Source organism: Scardinius erythrophthalmus (genome assembly GCF_964197995.2).
Source record: "Scardinius erythrophthalmus genome assembly, chromosome: 5".
NCBI lineage: Eukaryota > Metazoa > Chordata > Actinopteri > Cypriniformes > Leuciscidae > Scardinius > Scardinius erythrophthalmus.
Window position 1 is genome coordinate 39,368,591 of NC_138225.1, and position 16,385 is coordinate 39,384,975.

Below are 16,385 nucleotides of genomic sequence, written 5' to 3' on the forward strand. Positions count from 1 at the left end.
GTTTTGTGCAATGAAATGCAAAATGTTATCTCTTTATGAACATGGGAAGAGGTTAGTTCTGCTGTGCAATGCAATGCAAAAATTGCATAAATGTTATTCTTCAATGCACAACGTTAGATCGTTTGTGCAATGCAATGCAACATATTATCTCTTTATTGAACATGGGAAGGAGTTAGTTCGGGTGTGCAATGCAATACAATGCATGCATTTAGCCTGTATGTTATTTTTCAATGCACAACGTTAGATCGTTTGTGCAATGCAATGCAACATATTATCTCTTTAATGAACATGGGAAGGAGTTAGTTTTGGTGTGCAATGCAGGGATAGAAGTGCATATGTTTTTCTTCAATGATGCACAACGAGAGATCGTTTGTGCAATGCAACAACATAAATGTTATCTCTTTAATGAACATGGGAAGGAGTTAGTTCTCGTGTGCAGTGCAATGCGAAAAGTGTATTATCTATATGTTCCGGTATTCTATCGTGCATTCTATCGTTGTCCAACGGAATGAGTTAATTGTGTCCATTGTAAAGCAAAACCCAGTGCAATGATTTTACTTTACTGCACATTAATTTATCTACTTATACATACAGTCAACTGATGTAAACTTTCTATACATACTCTTCGACTCCTGATCAGCCAATACAGAAGTCCATATTTGACCAAAGTAACATATTTCTGGCCAAAGAGTCCTCGATTTCTATACATACATCATTGACTCCTGATGCTTCATCAGCCATGGATATCTATATGATATCTATTTGGCGTAAGGCTTACCTTTTAAACTAATTTCTGGTCAAAGTGTCCTCAAAATTTTTCAAACTAAATAAAGTTATAGTCTCCTTCTGATAATAAATCATTGACAAAAGAGTTCTCAAAATGATGTTGTCTACCATAAACGAATATAGACTCCTTCTTATGTTAAATCAGCCATACAGAAGTCCATATTTGACCTTCTGAACATATTTCTGGCCAGAGACCTTGAACATTTACCTTACTATACATATTTCTCAAACTATACAGACTTCTCATGATGTTATATCAGCCAGACTGTAGTCCATATAAGACCAATTGAACATATTTTTGGCCAAAGAATCCTCAAAATGTTTTTTTACTATTATAAACGTATCGACTCCTTCTGATGTTAAATAAGTCCATAATTGACCTGCTGAAAATATTTCTGGCCAAAGAGTCGACCTTGGGCTTTCTATAAATACTCATAGAATACTTTTGAAACTTCATAAACTATATAGATGTCCATATCTGACCTTTTGAACTTATTTGTGGTCAAAGGGTCCTCAAAATTTTTCAAACTATATAAAGTTATAGAATTCTTTTGATGAAAAATCAGCTATTCAGAGGACCCCTTTTGACCTCCTGAACATATTTCTGGCCAAAGAGTCCTCGATCTTGGGCTTTCTATACATACTCATAGACTCCTTCTGATGCATCATAAGCCATATAGATGTCCATCTCTGACCTTTTGAACTCATTTGTGGTCAAAGTGTCCTCAAAATTTTTCAAACTATATAAAGTTATAGAATTCTTTTGATGATAAATCAGCTATTCAGAGGTCCCCTTTTGACCTCCTGAACATATTTCTGGCCAAAGAGTCCTCGATATTGGGCTTTCTATACATATAGACTCCTTCTGATGCTTTATAAGCCATATAGATGACCTTTTGAACTTATTTGTGGTCAAAGTGTCCTCAAAATTTTTCAAACTATATGAAGTTCTAGAATCCTTTTGATGATAAATCAGATATTCTGTGGTTTTGACGTCCTGAACATATTTCTGGCCAAAGAGTCCTCGATCTTGGGCTTTCTATACATACTCATAGACTCCTTCTGATGCTTCATAATCCATATAGATGTCCATATCTGACCTTTTGAACCTATTTGTGGTCAAAGTGTCCTCAAAATTTTTCAAACTATATAAAGTTCTAGAATCCTTTTAATGATAAATCAGCTATTCAGAAGTTTTGACCTCCTGAACATATTTCTGGCCGAAGAGTCCTCCACCTTGGGCTTTCGATACATACTCATAGACTCCTTCTGATGCTTCATAAGCCATATAGATGTCCATATCTGACCTTTTGAACTTATTTGTGGTCAAAGGGTCCTCAAAATTTTTCAAACTATATAAAGTTATAGAATTCTTTTGATGATAAATCAGCTATTCAGAGGTCCTCTTTTGACCTCCTGAACATATTTCTGGCCAAAGAGTCCTCGATCTTGGGATTTCTACACATACTCATAGACTCTTTCTGATGCTCCATAAGCCATATAGATGTCCATATCTGACCTTTTGAACTTATTTGTGGTCAAAGTGTCCTCAAAATTTTTCAAACTATATGAAGTTCTAGAATCCTTTTGATGATAAATCAGCTATTCAGTGGTTTTGACCTCCTGAACATATTTCTGGCCAAAGAGTCCTCGATCTTGGGCTTTCTATACATACTCATAGACTCCTTCTGATGCTTCATAATCCATATAGATGTCCATATCTGACCTTTTGAACCTATTTGTGGTCAAAGTGTCCTCAAAATTTTTCAAACTATATAAAGTTATAGAATTCTTTTGATGATAAATCAGCTATTCAGAGGTCCCCTTTTGACCTCCTGAACATATTTCTGTCCAAAGAGTCCTCGATCTTGGGCTTTCTATACATGTAGACTCCTTCTGATGCTTCATAAGCCATATAGATGTCCATATCTGACCTTTTGAACTTATTTGTGGTCAAAGGGTCCTCAAAATTTTTCAAACTATATAAAGTTATAGAATCCTTTTGATGATAAATCAGCTATTCAGAGGTTTTGACCTGCTGAACATATTTCTGGCCAAAGAGTCCTCAATCTTGGGCTTTCTATACATACTCATAGACTCCTTCTGATGCATCATAAGCCATATAGATGTCCATATCTGACCTTTTGAACTTATTTGTGGTCAAAGTGTCCTCAAAAGTTTTCAAAATATATAAAGTTATAGAATTCTTTTGATGATAAATCAGCTATTCAGAGGTCCTCTTTTGACATCCTGAACATATTTCTGGCCAAAGAGTCCTCGATCTTGGGATTTCTACACATACTCATAGACTCTTTCTGATGCTTCATAAGCCATATAGATGTCCATATCTGTCCTTTTGAACTTATTTGTGGTCAAAGTGTCCTCAAAATTTTTCAAACTATATGAAGTTCTAGAATCATTTTGATGATAAATCAGCTATTCAGTGGTTTTGACCTCCTGAACATATTTCTGGCCAAAGAGTCCTCGATCTTGGGCTTTCTATACATACTCATAGACTCCTTCTGATGCATCATAAGCCATATAGATGTCCATATCTGACCTTTTGAACTTATTTGTGGTCAAAGTGTCCTCAAAATTTTTCAAACTATATAAAGTTATAGAATTCTTTTGATGATAAATCAGCTATTCAGAGGTCCTCTTTTGACCTCCTGAAAATATTTCTGGCCAAAGAGTCCTCGATCTTGGGCTTTCTATACATACTCATAGACTCATTCTGATGCTTCATAAGCCATATAGATGTCCATATCTGACCTTTTGAACTTATTTGTGGTCAAAGTGTCCTCAAATTTTTTTACAGCTATATAAAGTTCTAGAATCCTTTTAATGATAAATCAGCTATTCAGAGGTTTTGACCTCCTGAACATATTTCTGGCCAAAGAGTCCTCGACCTTGGGCTTTCGATACATACTCATAGACTCCTTCTGATGCTTCATAAGCCATATAGATGTCCATATCTGACCTTTTGAACTTATTTGTGGTCAAAGTGTCCTCAAAAGTTTTCAAACTATATAAAGTTATAGACTCTTTCTGATGATAAATCAGCTATTCAGAGGTCCCCTTTTAACCTACTGAACATATTTCTGGCCAAAGAGTCCTAAAAGATTAATACAATACATTCACACTGATATCTTCGGATGTTATATCCTCCTGACAAAAGTCCATATTTGACATACTGAATTTTTTTCTGGCCAAGGAGTATACGAAACTTGGGCTTTCTATACATACTCCTTCTGATGCATCATAAGCCATATAGATGTCCATATCTGACCTTTTGAACTTATTTGTGATCAGTGTCGTCCAAATTTATCAAACTATATAAAGTTATAGAATTCTTTTGATGATAAATCAGCTATTCAGAGGACCCCTTTTGACCTCCTGAACATATTTCTGGCCAAAGAGTCCTCGATCTTGGGCTTTCTATAAATATAGACTCCTTCTGATGCTTCATAAGCCATATAGATGTCCATATCTGACCTTTTGAACTTATTTGTGGTCAAAGTGTCCTCAAAAGTTTTCAAACTATATAAAGTTATAGAATCCTTTTGATGATAAATCAGCTATTCAGAGGTCCCCTTTTGACCTCCTGAACATATTTCTGGCCAAAGAGTCCTCGATCTTGGGCTTTCTATACATACTCATAGACTCCTTCTGATGCATCATAAGCCATATCGATGTCCATCTCTGACCTTTTGAACTCATTTGTGGTCAAAGTGTCCTCAAAATTTTTCAAACTATATAAAGTTATAGAATTCTTTTGATGATAAATCAGCTATTCAGAGGTCCTCTTTTGACCTCCTGAACATATTTCTGGCCAAAGAGTCCTCGATCTTGGGCTTTCTATACACACTCATAGACTCCTTCTGATGCTTCATAAGCCATATAGATGTCCATATCTGACCTTTTGAACTTATTTGTGGTCAAAGGGTCCTCAAAATTTTTCAAACTATATAAAGTTCTAGAATCCTTTTGATGATAAATCAGCTATTCAGAGGTTTTGACCTGCTGAACATATTTCTGGCCAAAGAGTCCTCAATCTTGGGCTTTCTATACATACTCATAGACTCCTTCTGATGCATCATAAGACATATAGATGTCCATATCTGACCTTTTGAACTTATTTGTGGTCAAAGTGTCCTCAAAAGTTTTCAAACTATATAAAGTTATAGAATTCTTTTGATGATAAATCAGCTATTCAGAGGTCCTCTTTTGACCTCCTGAACATATTTCTGGCCAAAGAGTCCTCGATCTTGGGATTTCTACACATACTCATAGACTCCTTCTGATGCATCATAAGACATATAGATGTCCATATCTGACCTTTTGAACTTATTTGTGGTCAAAGTGTCCTCAAAATTTTTCAAGCTATATAAAGTTCTAGAATCCTTTTAATGATAAATCAGCTATTCAGTGGTTTTGACCTCCTGAACATATTTCTGGCCAAAGAGTCCTCGACCTTGGGCTTTCTATACACACTCATAGACTCCTTCTAATGCTTCATAATCCATATAGATGTCCATATCTGACCTTTTGAACCTATTTGAGGTCAAAGTGTCCTCAAAATTTTTCAAACTATATAAAGTTATAGAATTCTTTTGATGATAAATCAGCTATTCAGAGGTCCTCTTTTGACCTCCTAAACATATTTCTGGCCAAAGAGTCCTCGATCTTGGGCTTTCTATACATACTCATAGACTCATTCTGATGCTTCATAAGCCATATAGATGTCCATATCTGACCTTTTGAACTTATTTGTGGTCAAAGTGTCCTCAAAATTTTTCAAGCTCTATAAAGTTCTAGAATCCTTTTAATGATAAATCAGCTATTCAGAGGTTTTGACCTCCTGAACATATTTCTGGCCAAAGAGTCCTCGACCTTGGGCTTTCGATACATACTCATAGACTCCTTCTGATGCTTCATAAGCCATATAGATGTCCATATCTGACCTTTTGAACTTATTTGTGGTCAAAGTGTCCTCAAAAGTTTTCAAACTATATAAAGTTATAGACTCTTTCTGATGATAAATCAGCTATTCAGAGGTCCCCTTTTAACCTACTGAACATATTTCTGGCCAAAGAGTCCTAAAAGATTAATACAATACATTCACACTGATATCTTCGGATGTTATATCCTCCTGACAAAAGTCCATATTTGACATACTGAATTTTTTTCTGGCCAAGGAGTATACGAAACTTGGGCTTTCTATACATACTCCTTCTGATGCATCATAAGCCATATAGATGTCCATATCTGACCTTTTGAACTTATTTGTGATCAGTGTCGTCCAAATTTATCAAACTATATAAAGTTATAGAATTCTTTTGATGATAAATCAGCTATTCAGAGGACCCCTTTTGACCTCCTGAACATATTTCTGGCCAAAGAGTCCTCGATCTTGGGCTTTCTATAAATATAGACTCCTTCTGATGCTTCATAAGCCATATAGATGTCCATATCTGACCTTTTGAACTTATTTGTGGTCAAAGTGTCCTCAAAAGTTTTCAAACTATATAAAGTTATAGAATCCTTTTGATGATAAATCAGCTATTCAGAGGTCCCCTTTTGACCTCCTGAACATATTTCTGGCCAAAGAGTCCTCGATCTTGGGCTTTCTATACATACTCATAGACTCCTTCTGATGCATCATAAGCCATATCGATGTCCATCTCTGACCTTTTGAACTCATTTGTGGTCAAAGTGTCCTCAAAATTTTTCAAACTATATAAAGTTATAGAATTCTTTTGATGATAAATCAGCTATTCAGAGGTCCTCTTTTGACCTCCTGAACATATTTCTGGCCAAAGAGTCCTCGATCTTGGGCTTTCTATACACACTCATAGACTCCTTCTGATGCTTCATAAGCCATATAGATGTCCATATCTGACCTTTTGAACTTATTTGTGGTCAAAGGGTCCTCAAAATTTTTCAAACTATATAAAGTTCTAGAATCCTTTTGATGATAAATCAGCTATTCAGAGGTTTTGACCTGCTGAACATATTTCTGGCCAAAGAGTCCTCAATCTTGGGCTTTCTATACATACTCATAGACTCCTTCTGATGCATCATAAGACATATAGATGTCCATATCTGACCTTTTGAACTTATTTGTGGTCAAAGTGTCCTCAAAAGTTTTCAAACTATATAAAGTTATAGAATTCTTTTGATGATAAATCAGCTATTCAGAGGTCCTCTTTTGACCTCCTGAACATATTTCTGGCCAAAGAGTCCTCGATCTTGGGATTTCTACACATACTCATAGACTCTTTCTGATGCTTCATAAGCCATATAGATGTCCATATCTGACCTTTTGAACTTATTTGTGGTCAAAGTGTCCTCAAAATTTTTCAAGCTATATAAAGTTCTAGAATCCTTTTAATGATAAATCAGCTATTCAGTGGTTTTGACCTCCTGAACATATTTCTGGCCAAAGAGTCCTCGACCTTGGGCTTTCTATACACACTCATAGACTCCTTCTAATGCTTCATAATCCATATAGATGTCCATATCTGACCTTTTGAACCTATTTGAGGTCAAAGTGTCCTCAAACTTTTTCAAACTATATAAAGTTATAGAATTCTTTTGATGATAAATCAGCTATTCAGAGGTCCTCTTTTGACCTCCTAAACATATTTCTGGCCAAAGAGTCCTCGATCTTGGGCTTTCTATACATACTCATAGACTCATTCTGATGCTTCATAAGCCATATAGATGTCCATATCTGACCTTTTGAACTTATTTGTGGTCAAAGTGTCCTCAAAATTTTTCAAGCTATATAAAGTTCTAGAATCCTTTTAATGATAAATCAGCTATTCAGAGGTTTTGACCTCCTGAACATATTTCTGGCCAAAGAGTCCTCGACCTTGGGCTTTCGATACATACTCATAGACTCCTTCTGATGCTTCATAAGCCATATAGATGTCCATATCTGACCTTTTGAACTTATTTGTGGTCAAAGGGTCCTCAACATTTTTCAAACTATATAAAGTTATAGAATCCTTTTGATGATAAATTAGCTATTCAGAGGTTTTGACCTGCTGAACATATTTCTGGCCAAAGAGTCCTCAATCTTGGGCTTTCTATACATACTCATAGACTCCTTCTGATGCATCATAAGACATATAGATGTCCATATCTGACCTTTTGAACTTATTTGTGGTCAAAGTGTCCTCAAAAGTTTTCAAACTATATAAAGTTATAGAATTCTTTTGATGATAAATCAGCTATTCAGAGGTCCTCTTTTGACCTCCTGAACATATTTCTGGCCAAAGAGTCCTCGATCTTGGGATTTCTACACATACTCATAGACTCTTTCTGATGCTTCATAAGCCATATAGATGTCCATATCTGACCTTTTGAACTTATTTGTGGTCAAAGTGTCCTCAAAATTTTTCAAACTATATAAAGTTCTAGAATCCTTTTAATGATAAATCAGCTATTCAGAAGTTTTGACCTCCTGAACATATTTCTGGCCGAAGAGTCCTCCACCTTGGGCTTTCGATACATACTCATAGACTCCTTCTGATGCTTCATAAGCCATATAGATGTCCATATCTGACCTTTTGAACTTATTTGTGGTCAAAGGGTCCTCAAAATTTTTCAAACTATATAAAGTTATAGAATTCTTTTGATGATAAATCAGCTATTCAGAGGTCCTCTTTTGACCTCCTGAACATATTTCTGGCCAAAGAGTCCTCGATCTTGGGATTTCTACACATACTCATAGACTCTTTCTGATGCTCCATAAGCCATATAGATGTCCATATCTGACCTTTTGAACTTATTTGTGGTCAAAGTGTCCTCAAAATTTTTCAAACTATATGAAGTTCTAGAATCCTTTTGATGATAAATCAGCTATTCAGTGGTTTTGACCTCCTGAACATATTTCTGGCCAAAGAGTCCTCGATCTTGGGCTTTCTATACATACTCATAGACTCCTTCTGATGCTTCATAATCCATATAGATGTCCATATCTGACCTTTTGAACCTATTTGTGGTCAAAGTGTCCTCAAAATTTTTCAAACTATATAAAGTTATAGAATTCTTTTGATGATAAATCAGCTATTCAGAGGTCCCCTTTTGACCTCCTGAACATATTTCTGTCCAAAGAGTCCTCGATCTTGGGCTTTCTATACATGTAGACTCCTTCTGATGCTTCATAAGCCATATAGATGTCCATATCTGACCTTTTGAACTTATTTGTGGTCAAAGGGTCCTCAAAATTTTTCAAACTATATAAAGTTATAGAATCCTTTTGATGATAAATCAGCTATTCAGAGGTTTTGACCTGCTGAACATATTTCTGGCCAAAGAGTCCTCAATCTTGGGCTTTCTATACATACTCATAGACTCCTTCTGATGCATCATAAGCCATATAGATGTCCATATCTGACCTTTTGAACTTATTTGTGGTCAAAGTGTCCTCAAAAGTTTTCAAAATATATAAAGTTATAGAATTCTTTTGATGATAAATCAGCTATTCAGAGGTCCTCTTTTGACATCCTGAACATATTTCTGGCCAAAGAGTCCTCGATCTTGGGATTTCTACACATACTCATAGACTCTTTCTGATGCTTCATAAGCCATATAGATGTCCATATCTGTCCTTTTGAACTTATTTGTGGTCAAAGTGTCCTCAAAATTTTTCAAACTATATGAAGTTCTAGAATCATTTTGATGATAAATCAGCTATTCAGTGGTTTTGACCTCCTGAACATATTTCTGGCCAAAGAGTCCTCGATCTTGGGCTTTCTATACATACTCATAGACTCCTTCTGATGCATCATAAGCCATATAGATGTCCATATCTGACCTTTTGAACTTATTTGTGGTCAAAGTGTCCTCAAAATTTTTCAAACTATATAAAGTTATAGAATTCTTTTGATGATAAATCAGCTATTCAGAGGTCCTCTTTTGACCTCCTGAAAATATTTCTGGCCAAAGAGTCCTCGATCTTGGGCTTTCTATACATACTCATAGACTCATTCTGATGCTTCATAAGCCATATACATGTCCATATCTGACCTTTTGAACTTATTTGTGGTCAAAGTGTCCTCAAATTTTTTTACAGCTATATAAAGTTCTAGAATCCTTTTAATGATAAATCAGCTATTCAGAGGTTTTGACCTCCTGAACATATTTCTGGCCAAAGAGTCCTCGACCTTGGGCTTTCGATACATACTCATAGACTCCTTCTGATGCTTCATAAGCCATATAGATGTCCATATCTGACCTTTTGAACTTATTTGTGGTCAAAGTGTCCTCAAAAGTTTTCAAACTATATAAAGTTATAGACTCTTTCTGATGATAAATCAGCTATTCAGAGGTCCCCTTTTAACCTACTGAACATATTTCTGGCCAAAGAGTCCTAAAAGATTAATACAATACATTCACACTGATATCTTCGGATGTTATATCCTCCTGACAAAAGTCCATATTTGACATACTGAATTTTTTTCTGGCCAAGGAGTATACGAAACTTGGGCTTTCTATACATACTCCTTCTGATGCATCATAAGCCATATAGATGTCCATATCTGACCTTTTGAACTTATTTGTGATCAGTGTCGTCCAAATTTATCAAACTATATAAAGTTATAGAATTCTTTTGATGATAAATCAGCTATTCAGAGGACCCCTTTTGACCTCCTGAACATATTTCTGGCCAAAGAGTCCTCGATCTTGGGCTTTCTATAAATATAGACTCCTTCTGATGCTTCATAAGCCATATAGATGTCCATATCTGACCTTTTGAACTTATTTGTGGTCAAAGTGTCCTCAAAAGTTTTCAAACTATATAAAGTTATAGAATCCTTTTGATGATAAATCAGCTATTCAGAGGTCCCCTTTTGACCTCCTGAACATATTTCTGGCCAAAGAGTCCTCGATCTTGGGCTTTCTATACATACTCATAGACTCCTTCTGATGCATCATAAGCCATATCGATGTCCATCTCTGACCTTTTGAACTCATTTGTGGTCAAAGTGTCCTCAAAAGTTTTCAAACTATATAAAGTTATAGAATTCTTTTGATGATAAATCAGCTATTCAGAGGTCCTCTTTTGACCTCCTGAACATATTTCTGGCCAAAGAGTCCTCGATCTTGGGCTTTCTATACACACTCATAGACTCCTTCTGATGCTTCATAAGCCATATAGATGTCCATATCTGACCTTTTGAACTTATTTGTGGTCAAAGGGTCCTCAAAATTTTTCAAACTATATAAAGTTCTAGAATCCTTTTGATGATAAATCAGCTATTCAGAGGTTTTGACCTGCTGAACATATTTCTGGCCAAAGAGTCCTCAATCTTGGGCTTTCTATACATACTCATAGACTCCTTCTGATGCATCATAAGACATATAGATGTCCATATCTGACCTTTTGAACTTATTTGTGGTCAAAGTGTCCTCAAAAGTTTTCAAACTATATAAAGTTATAGAATTCTTTTGATGATAAATCAGCTATTCAGAGGTCCTCTTTTGACCTCCTGAACATATTTCTGGCCAAAGAGTCCTCGATCTTGGGATTTCTACACATACTCATAGACTCCTTCTGATGCATCATAAGACATATAGATGTCCATATCTGACCTTTTGAACTTATTTGTGGTCAAAGTGTCCTCAAAATTTTTCAAGCTATATAAAGTTCTAGAATCCTTTTAATGATAAATCAGCTATTCAGTGGTTTTGACCTCCTGAACATATTTCTGGCCAAAGAGTCCTCGACCTTGGGCTTTCTATACACACTCATAGACTCCTTCTAATGCTTCATAATCCATATAGATGTCCATATCTGACCTTTTGAACCTATTTGAGGTCAAAGTGTCCTCAAAATTTTTCAAACTATATAAAGTTATAGAATTCTTTTGATGATAAATCAGCTATTCAGAGGTCCTCTTTTGACCTCCTAAACATATTTCTGGCCAAAGAGTCCTCGATCTTGGGCTTTCTATACATACTCATAGACTCATTCTGATGCTTCATAAGCCATATAGATGTCCATATCTGACCTTTTGAACTTATTTGTGGTCAAAGTGTCCTCAAAATTTTTCAAGCTCTATAAAGTTCTAGAATCCTTTTAATGATAAATCAGCTATTCAGAGGTTTTGACCTCCTGAACATATTTCTGGCCAAAGAGTCCTCGACCTTGGGCTTTCGATACATACTCATAGACTCCTTCTGATGCTTCATAAGCCATATAGATGTCCATATCTGACCTTTTGAACTTATTTGTGGTCAAAGTGTCCTCAAAAGTTTTCAAACTATATAAAGTTATAGACTCTTTCTGATGATAAATCAGCTATTCAGAGGTCCCCTTTTAACCTACTGAACATATTTCTGGCCAAAGAGTCCTAAAAGATTAATACAATACATTCACACTGATATCTTCGGATGTTATATCCTCCTGACAAAAGTCCATATTTGACATACTGAATTTTTTTCTGGCCAAGGAGTATACGAAACTTGGGCTTTCTATACATACTCCTTCTGATGCATCATAAGCCATATAGATGTCCATATCTGACCTTTTGAACTTATTTGTGATCAGTGTCGTCCAAATTTATCAAACTATATAAAGTTATAGAATTCTTTTGATGATAAATCAGCTATTCAGAGGACCCCTTTTGACCTCCTGAACATATTTCTGGCCAAAGAGTCCTCGATCTTGGGCTTTCTATAAATATAGACTCCTTCTGATGCTTCATAAGCCATATAGATGTCCATATCTGACCTTTTGAACTTATTTGTGGTCAAAGTGTCCTCAAAAGTTTTCAAACTATATAAAGTTATAGAATCCTTTTGATGATAAATCAGCTATTCAGAGGTCCCCTTTTGACCTCCTGAACATATTTCTGGCCAAAGAGTCCTCGATCTTGGGCTTTCTATACATACTCATAGACTCCTTCTGATGCATCATAAGCCATATCGATGTCCATCTCTGACCTTTTGAACTCATTTGTGGTCAAAGTGTCCTCAAAATTTTTCAAACTATATAAAGTTATAGAATTCTTTTGATGATAAATCAGCTATTCAGAGGTCCTCTTTTGACCTCCTGAACATATTTCTGGCCAAAGAGTCCTCGATCTTGGGCTTTCTATACACACTCATAGACTCCTTCTGATGCTTCATAAGCCATATAGATGTCCATATCTGACCTTTTGAACTTATTTGTGGTCAAAGGGTCCTCAAAATTTTTCAAACTATATAAAGTTCTAGAATCCTTTTGATGATAAATCAGCTATTCAGAGGTTTTGACCTGCTGAACATATTTCTGGCCAAAGAGTCCTCAATCTTGGGCTTTCTATACATACTCATAGACTCCTTCTGATGCATCATAAGACATATAGATGTCCATATCTGACCTTTTGAACTTATTTGTGGTCAAAGTGTCCTCAAAAGTTTTCAAACTATATAAAGTTATAGAATTCTTTTGATGATAAATCAGCTATTCAGAGGTCCTCTTTTGACCTCCTGAACATATTTCTGGCCAAAGAGTCCTCGATCTTGGGATTTCTACACATACTCATAGACTCTTTCTGATGCTTCATAAGCCATATAGATGTCCATATCTGACCTTTTGAACTTATTTGTGGTCAAAGTGTCCTCAAAATTTTTCAAGCTATATAAAGTTCTAGAATCCTTTTAATGATAAATCAGCTATTCAGTGGTTTTGACCTCCTGAACATATTTCTGGCCAAAGAGTCCTCGACCTTGGGCTTTCTATACACACTCATAGACTCCTTCTAATGCTTCATAATCCATATAGATGTCCATATCTGACCTTTTGAACCTATTTGAGGTCAAAGTGTCCTCAAAATTTTTCAAACTATATAAAGTTATAGAATTCTTTTGATGATAAATCAGCTATTCAGAGGTCCTCTTTTGACCTCCTAAACATATTTCTGGCCAAAGAGTCCTCGATCTTGGGCTTTCTATACATACTCATAGACTCATTCTGATGCTTCATAAGCCATATAGATGTCCATATCTGACCTTTTGAACTTATTTGTGGTCAAAGTGTCCTCAAAATTTTTCAAGCTATATAAAGTTCTAGAATCCTTTTAATGATAAATCAGCTATTCAGAGGTTTTGACCTCCTGAACATATTTCTGGCCAAAGAGTCCTCGACCTTGGGCTTTCGATACATACTCATAGACTCCTTCTGATGCTTCATAAGCCATATAGATGTCCATATCTGACCTTTTGAACTTATTTGTGGTCAAAGGGTCCTCAACATTTTTCAAACTATATAAAGTTATAGAATCCTTTTGATGATAAATTAGCTATTCAGAGGTTTTGACCTGCTGAACATATTTCTGGCCAAAGAGTCCTCAATCTTGGGCTTTCTATACATACTCATAGACTCCTTCTGATGCATCATAAGACATATAGATGTCCATATCTGACCTTTTGAACTTATTTGTGGTCAAAGTGTCCTCAAAAGTTTTCAAACTATATAAAGTTATAGAATTCTTTTGATGATAAATCAGCTATTCAGAGGTCCTCTTTTGACCTCCTGAACATATTTCTGGCCAAAGAGTCCTCGATCTTGGGATTTCTACACATACTCATAGACTCTTTCTGATGCTTCATAAGCCATATAGATGTCCATATCTGACCTTTTGAACTTATTTGTGGTCAAAGTGTCCTCAAAATTTTTCAAGCTATATAAAGTTCTAGAATCCTTTTAATGATAAATCAGCTATTCAGTGGTTTTGACCTCCTGAACATATTTCTGGCCAAAGAGTCCTCGACCTTGGGCTTTCTATACACACTCATAGACTCCTTCTAATGCTTCATAATCCATATAGATGTCCATATCTGACCTTTTGAACCTATTTGAGGTCAAAGTGTCCTCAAAATTTTTCAAACTATATAAAGTTATAGAATTCTTTTGATGATAAATCAGCTATTCAGAGGTCCTCTTTTGACCTCCTAAACATATTTCTGGCCAAAGAGTCCTCGATCTTGGGCTTTCTATACATACTCATAGACTCATTCTGATGCTTCATAAGCCATATAGATGTCCATATCTGACCTTTTGAACTTATTTGTGGTCAAAGTGTCCTCAAAATTTTTCAAGCTATATAAAGTTCTAGAATCCTTTTAATGATAAATCAGCTATTCAGAGGTTTTGACCTCCTGAACATATTTCTGGCCAAAGAGTCCTCGACCTTGGGCTTTCGATACATACTCATAGACTCCTTCTGATGCTTCATAAGCCATATAGATGTCCATATCTGACCTTTTGAACTTATTTGTGGTCAAAGGGTCCTCAAAATTTTTCAAACTATATAAAGTTCTAGAATCCTTTTGATGATAAATCAGCTATTCAGAGGTTTTGACCTGCTGAACATATTTCTGGCCAAAGAGTCCTCAATCTTGGGCTTTCTATACATACTCATAGACTCCTTCTGATGCATCATAAGACATATAGATGTCCATATCTGACCTTTTGAACTTATTTGTGGTCAAAGTGTCCTCAAAAGTTTTCAAACTATATAAAGTTATAGAATTCTTTTGATGATAAATCAGCTATTCAGAGGTCCTCTTTTGACCTCCTGAACATATTTCTGGCCAAAGAGTCCTCGATCTTGGGATTTCTACACATACTCATAGACTCTTTCTGATGCTTCATAAGCCATATAGATGTCCATATCTGACCTTTTGAACTTATTTGTGGTCAAAGTGTCCTCAAATTTTTTCAAGCTATATAAAGTTCTAGAATCCTTTTAATGATAAATCAGCTATTCAGTGGTTTTGACCTCCTGAACATATTTCTGGCCAAAGAGTCCTCGACCTTGGGCTTTCTATACACACTCATAGACTCCTTCTAATGCTTCATAATCCATATAGATGTCCATATCTGACCTTTTGAACCTATTTGAGGTCAAAGTGTCCTCAAAATTTTTCAAACTATATAAAGTTATAGAATTCTTTTGATGATAAATCAGCTATTCAGAGGTCCTCTTTTGACCTCCTAAACATATTTCTGGCCAAAGAGTCCTCGATCTTGGGCTTTCTATACATACTCATAGACTCATTCTGATGCTTCATAAGCCATATAGATGTCCATATCTGACCTTTTGAACTTATTTGTGGTCAAAGTGTCCTCAAAATTTTTCAAGCTATATAAAGTTCTAGAATCCTTTTAATGATAAATCAGCTATTCAGAGGTTTTGACCTCCTGAACATATTTCTGGCCAAAGAGTCCTCGACCTTGGGCTTTCGATACATACTCATAGACTCCTTCTGATGCTTCATAAGCCATATAGATGTCCATATCTGACCTTTTGAACTTATTTGTGGTCAAAGGGTCCTCAAAATTTTTCAAACTATATAAAGTTCTAGAATCCTTTTGATGATAAATCAGCTATTCAGAGGTTTTGACCTGCTGAACATATTTCTGGCCAAAGAGTCCTCGATCTTGGGCTTTCTATACACACTCATAGACTCCTTCTGATGCTTCATAATCCATATAGATGTCCATATCTGACCTTTTGAACCTATTTGAGGTCAAAGGGTCCTCAAAATTTTTCAAACTATATAAAGTTCTAGAATCCTTTTGATGATAAATCAGCTTT